This window comes from Bidens hawaiensis, unplaced genomic scaffold, assembly GCF_021521415.1.
Source record: "Bidens hawaiensis isolate Kalapana, Puna unplaced genomic scaffold, B.hawaiensis_p1.1 tig00004357_1, whole genome shotgun sequence".
In the NCBI taxonomy this organism is placed as follows: Eukaryota; Viridiplantae; Streptophyta; class Magnoliopsida; order Asterales; family Asteraceae; genus Bidens; species Bidens hawaiensis.
Window position 1 is genome coordinate 125,132 of NW_027491262.1, and position 9,669 is coordinate 134,800.

At 36.6% G+C, this 9,669-nt stretch overlaps 1 pseudogene; it reads right to left on the reverse strand.

The window, feature by feature from the left end:
• Positions 1 to 981: 981 nt before the first annotated feature.
• LOC143626411 (cold-responsive protein kinase 1-like) lies at positions 982 to 9,327 on the reverse strand (annotated as a pseudogene).
• Positions 9,328 to 9,669: the final 342 nt, after the last annotated feature.

Genomic DNA, 9,669 nt, shown 5'->3' on the forward strand with positions numbered 1-9,669 from the left:
TCATCAAAATGGACACCTATTAATGTTACACCTCATTGTATGAGTTATTCACTTTTTATTAAAGTAAATGATAAATTGTTTTGGTGCGTTCATGCTCTAACCAGCTCATCACCAGTCTCGGCATTAAGAAAATTTAGAATGTTAACACAAAATTTGGTATTAAATACAGTTAATCATCATTTTAGAGTCTAGCTCGAGTAATTGGAAAAATATGACTAAGAGCATTCTCATCCCACTCCCTATCCCTTAACCAAAAATTACACTAAAACTCACTACATTTTCTCTCTCTATTTCAATTAAATAATACTTCTTATAACTTTTATCATTACATTTTTTCTTTCCTTCACTCACAACCACTTTCAAAATATATTAAAAAATTATAAAGGGATGAACAGTAACTTTTCAAATATACAGAAAAATCACTACTTTTTCTAAAATATAAAAACTCTTCACTCACAACATCCTGAATCACATGTTAGTATGCCAATTGCACAAAATACTTAACATGGTGTCATTTTTTAAAGTTTGTTATTCAACGTTTTTAAGTTTATTTTTTTATCAGTTTAACTGTCTTGCCGCAACGCACGGGTCAAATAGTTCACCCGAACCAACTTCTTAATTGAATTTGAGAAATTGACTGCCGTTAGAAGTACTAGTTTAAATAAACAATTAAAACAAATAACTATGAAGCCCCGTTTTAAAAATTACACTTAAGCCCATTTAGCAATTCAAACCCATGCATCTTAACCAATTAATTATTCAACTTAACCTCGTGACAGTTTGGATAGTTGTATTTCTAGTACAATTTCTTTTGCTTCTCTCTAATCTGGAGCTAGGTGAGTTTACAGGTATTCAATAACATTATATATATCTATTAAACAAAATCAACTACTTTTATCTCCAACCAAACTAAAAGGACTGATTTAACAAGCTATTAAGAAAGTAAAGCTATAGTATATATGCAGTATGGTGACATCTTGGCTAAATCGCATGACTTATACGAACCCTCCTATCTTCATTCCTTAGAAAAGTAGGCCTCTTCAGCTGTATTTTCCCCGATAACTTGCCCTCTTGAAGCATGGAAACCACTTCAGACATGGCCGGTCTATCTGAAGCAGGTGACATGGTGCACAACAAGGCAACCTCAATGATCTTCATCACATCTTGTTCGTTTCCATTCAAGTTCATTGTTTCATCAATAACATTTATATATTTCGTATTCTCGTACATCTCCCATGCCTGCAGTTCACCAAGTTACTTGATCAGAGCGTGCGACCTTCATGTCTAATGTAGTTAAAATATTTTATCTTAATTAAAAGTAGTCATAAGTCATGAATGTCATATGTATATGAGTATATCCTATGTTCTTCAATATCTATTGTATCTTTGTTTTGTTTGTCTTTTAAAGTATATCTACATCCTATTTTTTTTACCCTTAATAATATAATGTTGCATATGCAATAGGATATACTCATTAAAAGTAGTCATAAGTCATGCATGTAATGTTTCTAAAAAAACACAACAGAATTGTGAGAGTGTGAACGTTAGATCTCACATCTTCCAGGAGGACATCATTTCTGTACTCTTTCTGCCACTAATAATTTCAAGAACCACAATCCCAAAGCTGTAAGTATCAACTTTATCCGACAGAATACCTTGAATTGCATATTCTGGTGCTGTGTATCCCCTGCCATAGTGTTGTAAAACAAAAGGAATTTCAGTGGCACACAATTGTAAGGTTACTTAATAAAACAAACTTACAATGTCCCAGCAAACCCGGTGCTAACATGAGATTGGCCCTCCGGTTGGAACCTTGCCAACCCAAAATCCGCTATTTTTGGTCTAAAATCATCACCAAGGAGAATATTGCTTGATTTGATATCTCTGTGAATGATTTTGAAATGGAACTCATCATGAAGATGAGCAAGACCCCTGGCTATTCCTAATATTATTTCGTATCGTTGGCTCCAGTTCAGAGCCCCCCTTTGAGCGCCTCCATTAATTATATATCAACATATAAATATTTATCAGCATATATCAACATGATTATTTATAGTGGTGTGCATGAAACTAAAAGAAGATCCTCACTGAATAAACCGAATCCAAATAAAAACTGATGGTTTGCTTTTATGTTTTCGTAAAACCAAATTTTCTGTTCGTTTCGGTTTTGTGCGATGTAATTAAAAGAATAAATAAAACAGAGCAGATTTCAGGTTCGATTCCAAAACCGACCCATGCGCACCCTTAAACTATTTCATATAAAAGTGGTTTGGAAACTCTAACTTACCCCATAAGAATCGGTCAAGGCTTCCATTCGGCATGAATTCTAGGACCAGAAATAGGTGAGATCCTTCACTAGACCATCCAAGGAGACGCAATAGATTTCGATGATGAATGTTACTTACAAGTTTCACTTCATTCTCAAATTCTTGTTGTGCTTCAGCATGCAATACTTGGAGTTTTTTAACGGCCACCGTGATATTGTCATCAAGGATAGCCTATGAAGCATTAATTCAGAAACTTAGTCAAATAATTGACCAAGATAATATTCTAATTAAGTGGTTGCTTGAATTACTAAATAATAATAATCACCTTGTACACTTCACCAAACCCTCCTTTCCCTAAAACATTTTCTTGGCTAAAATTATATGTTGCCGATCTCAAATCTTGATAATTGTAGTAAATAGCCCCATTCAAATCCCGGGAGCCTAATGCAAAACATGGATGTTATTAGTATATACAAGATCTCACATGACAAGCTGGATCGTCCCTAGTGTTGGTACACTTATCTATCTGAAGATTCTACGGATATATAATTAATCACCTTGTTCAATTTTCTTCAGCTTCTTCCTTCGGTACAATAACCAGAAAACAAGGATAAGGAAGAAAAGAACACCACCACCAATGGTTGCAACAATTACGGCTACCGGCTTACTTGAATGTCCTATCATATAATCATATGAAAGTTATCGAATTCTATGGGTTAACATTCAATTCCTGGAAGATCATCAAAATGACGGTCTTGACATATTAGATTAACGAAACAAACTTTTTTTTACAAAAATAACATTCGTCTTTTCTACTATAGTTAATGTTGGAGGTAACTCAAAGTAGTTGGGCCTACAAATATGGATGCATGTGCTTCACGTGCATGGAGCAATTTATATTTGAAGAATAAAGTTGAAGTTTTCTAGCTAAAATAAAGGAGTTGTTTGAGTCTTTATTTTGTCCTGGTTTTATGGTTTATTTGTTAGGGTTATCTTTATTTAAGTTGAGTCTGTTTTCATTATTATTTACGTTTTCTATTCAGAAGCTTATCAATAAAATCTATGAACAAACTATTGATAGCCTATCTTGTTCACTATAATATTTGTGTGTTTGATCAATCTTTCCATCTGATAACCAACATAGTGGTATCAGAGCTTGGTGATTGTGAAGAAACTTGCCCAACTATTCTTCATCCATGGCAGACAAGGCGAAGATTCCATCAGCACAACAAGTGATTCCAGTGTTCAAGGGCGAAGGCTATGAACACTGGAGCATACGGATGAAGACGATTCTTAAGTCGCAAGAATTGTGGGAACTAGTTGATGCTGGTATTACTTCCACCAGCACCGATCAGGCCAAAATTCGTGAAGCAAAGAAGAAGGATGCGAAGGCTATGGCACTGATCTAACAAGGGGTTCACGATCTCTTGTTCTCTCGAATTGCTGGAGCCAATACGGCTAAGGAAACCTGGGACACGCTTCGTCTTGAATCTCAAGGTGATTCCCAAGTCCAAAGTGTGAAGCTACAAGGCTTAAGGAGAGATTTTGAAAATCTTTTGATGAATGAGAATGAAAGTGTTGGTGACTATTTCTCTCGCGTTATGGGAATAGTCAGCCAACAAAGGGCATATGGTGAAGATGTTCCAGATCAAAAGGTGGTTGAAAAGATACTTCGTAGCCTGTCCTCCAAATACGATTTTGTTGTCCCATCCATTGAAGTTGCCTATGACTTGACCGAGCTTACTACGGTTAAGTTAATGGGCTCACTTCAGTCTCAAGAACAAAGATTGAATAGCAGGCTTGCTGGATTAAAGTCACCAGAAAATATAGAAAAGATGGATGAGCAGGCTCTCCATGCCTTTCAACAACAAAGATTTCCTACTGATAACTCTGGTGGAAGAGGGCGAGGCAGAGGTCTCTTTAGGGGACGAGGTAGGGTCGTATGCCTGAACGAAACAAAGGAACCCAATGTTACAACTGTAACAGATTTGGGCATTTCAACGAGACTGCTGGTTTGTGATGGTGCTCAAGCTAATGTTGCTGCTGATCAAAATGAAGAAAATGCTAACAATGCTCCTAATGATGACCAACGTTTATTCTTTGCTTGTATTGATGCACCTAGTGATGATGAGTTATCTTATGCCTTAATGGCGCATTCATCTGATCAGGGTGCATCCAATGCATTATGGTTCCTTGACTTAGGTTGTTCCAATCACCTAGTAAAAGTTGGATGAAACATTTACTCTATCAGTAAAGTTGGGAGATAAGAAGGAACTTGCAGTTGTGGGTAAAGGAGAAGTCAGAATTATGCTTCTAATGGCCAACACAAACTCTTAGGTGATGTTTACTATGCTCCTCAATTAGAGTATAATTTTCTAAGTGTTGGTCAATTAATGAGGATGGGATATGGGTTATACTTTGAAGATGAAGCCTGCACTATTATTTACAAACCAACTGGTAAAGAATTAATGAAGATTCCTCTAGCTCAAAACAATATGTTCCTTCTAGATGCAACCAAGACTCAAACTGAAGTAAGGAGTGAAGATGGTCTGTCAAAGCTTTGGCATGCTAGGTATGGGCATTATCATTACAATGGGCTGCAACAACTACATGACAAGAATATAGTCTATGGGCTTCCAAAGGTTAACCTGGTGAATTCATGTGAAGGCTGTGTTCTGGGTAAACAAGTGAAGAAAACTTTTTACAAGAGCAGATGGAGGGTTACTCAGAAGTTGGAATTGATTCATTCAGATGTGTGTGGTCCAATGGAAGTCAATAGTATGGGAGGTAGTAGATTCTTTGTTCTATTTATTGATGATCTAACTCGTATGTGTTGGATTTATTTCATTGAAAATAAATCAGAGGTCTTTGAAAAGTTTAAAATTTTCAAAGCTTTAGTAGAGAAACAAAGTGAGTTGTATGTAAAGGTACTTAGGTCTGACTGTGGGGGTGAGTATACATCTAAAGAGTTTAATAGTTTTTGTGAACAAAATGGAATTAAGAGGGAGTTAACACCTCCTTACACTCCTGAACAAAATGGAGTGACGGAAAGGAAGAATAGAACTGTTCTTGAGTTAACTAGAAGTATGTTGAAAGCTAAAAGATTGCCAAATTTCTTTTGGGCTGAAGCTGCTGCCACAGCGGTAAGTTTGCTAAACTTATGTCCAACTAAATGCCTTAATAATCAAACTCCTAGTGAAGGTTGGTCTGGGAGGAAGCCAGTTGTTCATCATCTCAAGGTCTTTGGTTGCATAGCATATGGCTTGATTCCCTCTCAACTAAGGAAGAAACTGGATGACAAGGGTGAGAAGTGTATCTTCATTGGTTACTCCAATCAGACCAAGGGGTATCGGTTATACAATCCTGTAACTAAAAAGATCTTGACAAGAAGAGATGTGGTGTTTGTTGATGATGCAAGCTGGAATTGGAGTGGGGAGTATATCAATACAAACTGTCAGTTGTTGGAAGATCCAGCTTATAAGTCTGCTACTGTGTACTCAGGTAATACTTCCAACAATGATCATACTCCTGTTACTAATTCATCTACTATGTCCATTCCTTTACAAGGAAGAAACAGTGCTAGTGGAAGTAATCAAAGCGGACTTGAACAATCAGCAACAAGTACAACTCAATCAAGTCAGACCTCAAGCTCTAATGTAACATCTACTCCCGTGAGGTACAAAACTCTTCAAGAAGTGTATACCAGCTGTCAGTTTGCTCTCACAGCAATTGATCCTATAACATATGATGAGGCTGCAACAATGGTTGAGTGACAGCAAGCTATGGTAGAAGAACTCAATGCAATTAAAAAGAACAATACCTGGAAGCTTATGGAGTTGCCTGCAAACAAGAATGTAGTTGGGCTCAAATGGATATACCAGACTAAAGTTGGTTCAGATGGAGAGGTTCTAAGGTATAAAGCACGTTTGGTGGCCAAAGGTTACTCTCAACAAAAGGGGCTAGATTATGAAGAAACGTTTGCCCCTGTGGCAAGGTTTGAAACTATTAGAGTTATACTTGATGTGGCTGCTCACCTTGGCTGGTCTCTACATCAACTTGATGTGAAATCAGCTTTTCTTAATGGAGAGTTAGAAGAAGAAATTTTTGTGTAACAACCAGAAGGTTTTGTGATACAGGGGAAGAAGATAAGGTGTAGAAACTCAACAAGGCCTTATATGGGCTTAAACAAGCCCCAAGGGCTTGGTACTCTAAGATAGATACTCACTTTGCTGCTCACAGGTATGAAAGAAGTCATAATGAACCTACTTTATATGTAAAGAAAACTAAAGAAGATCTGATGTATGTATGTATGTACGTGGATGACATCATTTGTACAAGTTCAAGCACTAAACTTGTAAATGAGTTTAAGGCTGGGATGATGAAGCAGTTTGAGATGACAGATTTGGGGCTTCTTTCATTTTTCCTTGGGTTGGAAGTCTATCAAAGTGAAGAAGGTATTTTTGTTGGGCAAGAAAGGTATGCTCTAGCTCTACTTGATAAGTTTGGCATGACAGAATGTAATGTGGAAGACACACCTATGAATACTAACGAGAAGTTGCAATTAAATGATGGTGCTGGTTATGCTGAAGTGTCTATGTATCGAAGTCTCATTGGTGGGTTAATGTATTTAACTCACACTAGGCCTGACGTAGCATACTCAATTGGGCTAGTAGCAAGATACATGCAAACTCCATCCAAAATACACCTAGGAGCAGCTAAAAGAATACTCAGGTATGTTGCTAGAACTACTAAGTTTGGTTTGTTCTATCTAACGGCTGAAAAGGGAAAGAAAGTCAAGCTCGCTGGTCATACTGACAGTGACTGGGCAAGTAATATAGATGATAGAAAAAGTATTACTGCTCATGTTTTTAATTTGGAAGCGGAGCTGTCACATGGTGTTCGAAGAAGCAACACATAGTTGCTTTGTCAAGCATTGAGGCTGAGTATGTTGCAGCCACAAGTGCTGCATGCCAAGCAATCTGGATAAGGAGAATTTTGGAAGAATTGGGTCAACAGCAGGTGGAAGGAACTACAATTTATTGTGATAGCAAGTCAGCTATATGCCTATCAAAGAACCCTGTACTTCATAGTCGTTCAAAGCATATTGAGTTGAGATTTCATTTTATAAGAGAAGTGGTAAATGAAGAGCAAGTGAAGTTAGAATTCTGTAGCACTCATGAGCAAACTGCAGATGTTTTAACCAAGTCTTTGAGCAAGGAAAAGTTTGAGTACTTTCGTAGTAAGCTGGGAGTTCGGATGATTGAGTTAAGGGAGAGTGTTGTAGGTAACTCAAAGTAGTTGGGCCTACAAATATGGATGCATGTGCTTCACATGCATGGAGCAGTTTATTATTTGAATTTGAAGAATAAAGTTGAAGTTTTCTAGCTAAAATAAAGAAGTTGTTTGAGTCTTTATTTTGTCCTGGTTTTATGGTTTATTTGGTAGAGTTTATCTTTATTTAAGTTGAGTCTGTTTTCATTATTATGTACGTTTTCTATTCAGAAGCTTATCAATAAAATCTATGAACTATTGATAGCCTATCTTGTTCACTATAATATTTGTGTGTTTGATCAATCTTTCCATCTGATAACCAACAGTTAAGAAATTGTTTCACTCAATCTGAACTTGCACGTGGCCCATCAATGTTTTGCATTAGATTCTCTTAAAGACCGATATCATAAAGGTGGTGTGAATCCGACGCAAAAAAATGGATTGCAACAGATGCAATTAGTTGTGGCAGGATCTATCATGCCAAAGGACACTTGTCAAGCACTGTTTGATTGAAAATTTAAAAAGCCAAAACTATTTGGCCAACCTCATTAGTGAGATGTCATTTTGGCGACCCTTTAAAATTGTATCTAATATTTGAAACAAGTGACTAGCCTCACCTTTTAAGACATTTGTGATATCTATTGTCTGGTTGTCATTGAAAAATGGAGTATCAGAGTACCTTGTGAAACAAGCCATGTCTGAATACCTTCCTTCAGTGTTCGGTAGGCAGTCGTTTAACTTGTCATACGCTGTATTCATGCAAGTTTGGCAAATGGCTTGATTTATATTTTTAATACATTGGGCAGTCACGTACACGGTCACATTTTCACTTATGATTTTTGTTGTGGATGCTACATAGAAATTAGAGGTTTTAGGAGTAGCGTCTCTAATATTTGATAAAGCTCCATCCACAACTTGATTAAAAGTTGTTTGCCAAAATGTTGATTGATTGCCACATGATAAATATTGAAGGCCGGTCCCGTCTGTCATGAAATAAGGATTGTTATAGAACTCATTGAAGTCTTCGAACCTAAGAACAAAGACCATAGAAGATTAAACCGGATATAAAGTGTAAATATTTTCTACATGTTATAAACTATTTGGCATGTAACATAATGTTTTCTATAAGGACTGTTTTCGCAGTTAATGAGTTACACATATTTTTCATAGCACGATGACGGAAAAATGTAACTTGCTTTACATTTTTTAATCAACAAATTAACTTTGAATCATATTGTAAGATCGCACAGAGTTTGGCCATGGAGATATAGGGGGGAAGGGACAAGGTGGGATTGTGAAAACACCATATATTCTCCCGGTTTCAATCGTGTTCATCTGGCCATACTCTAATTATCTAGTTAAAGGATTATATAATTTTCACTTATAATACTTACCATGAAAACAATAATTACCTGATAAAGCAGTTATCAAAACTAATATAACCATTTGCATTCGAGCAGTTGGCCAGACTAGAAACACCAGCATCAAAACAAGCCACACACCGATCCACTGAGAGGTAGTTTCGGCACTGAGCGACTGCAAACACCGAGACCCCGTCACTTAAATCCTGTGCCCTTACGTAAACCACCCTTTTGCTCAATAATTGCACCCTGAGATCATTAAGCGTGTTGTTGTGGTTCTTCATATAGTTTGGCAGATTTGTCATAGCGTTACGACCACAAAACATACCGAGGAGAACGTTGGTATCGTTATCATGGTCGTTTGTTTGTGAAAATACTGAGTTAGATTGTATTACAATTAACACAAGCAGCACAACCAGGTCAGTCATATTAATGATAATAGAGATCGAGAACATAGAAATATATTGTTGTGAAGGAAAACATGGGGGCTTGCCTAACTTATGGTTATGAAAAGAACATGTAAAGATTTGTGGTTTGTCCAATCATGTGAGCCGTGGAATTTTGGACTTGAAAGTAAAGGTCGTGACGTATAGTGTTATTTAAAAAATAAAATAATAAAATAAATAATCGGTGGGTAGAGGAATTCGACGGGTTACGAAAACAAATACAAATTGATTTCTTGAAATTGATAAATAAATGATATTGTAATTGTACGTTTCTTAATCGAAAGTGATTGTTTATTGCAAACAAATAAACCTGGTACTTGGTTA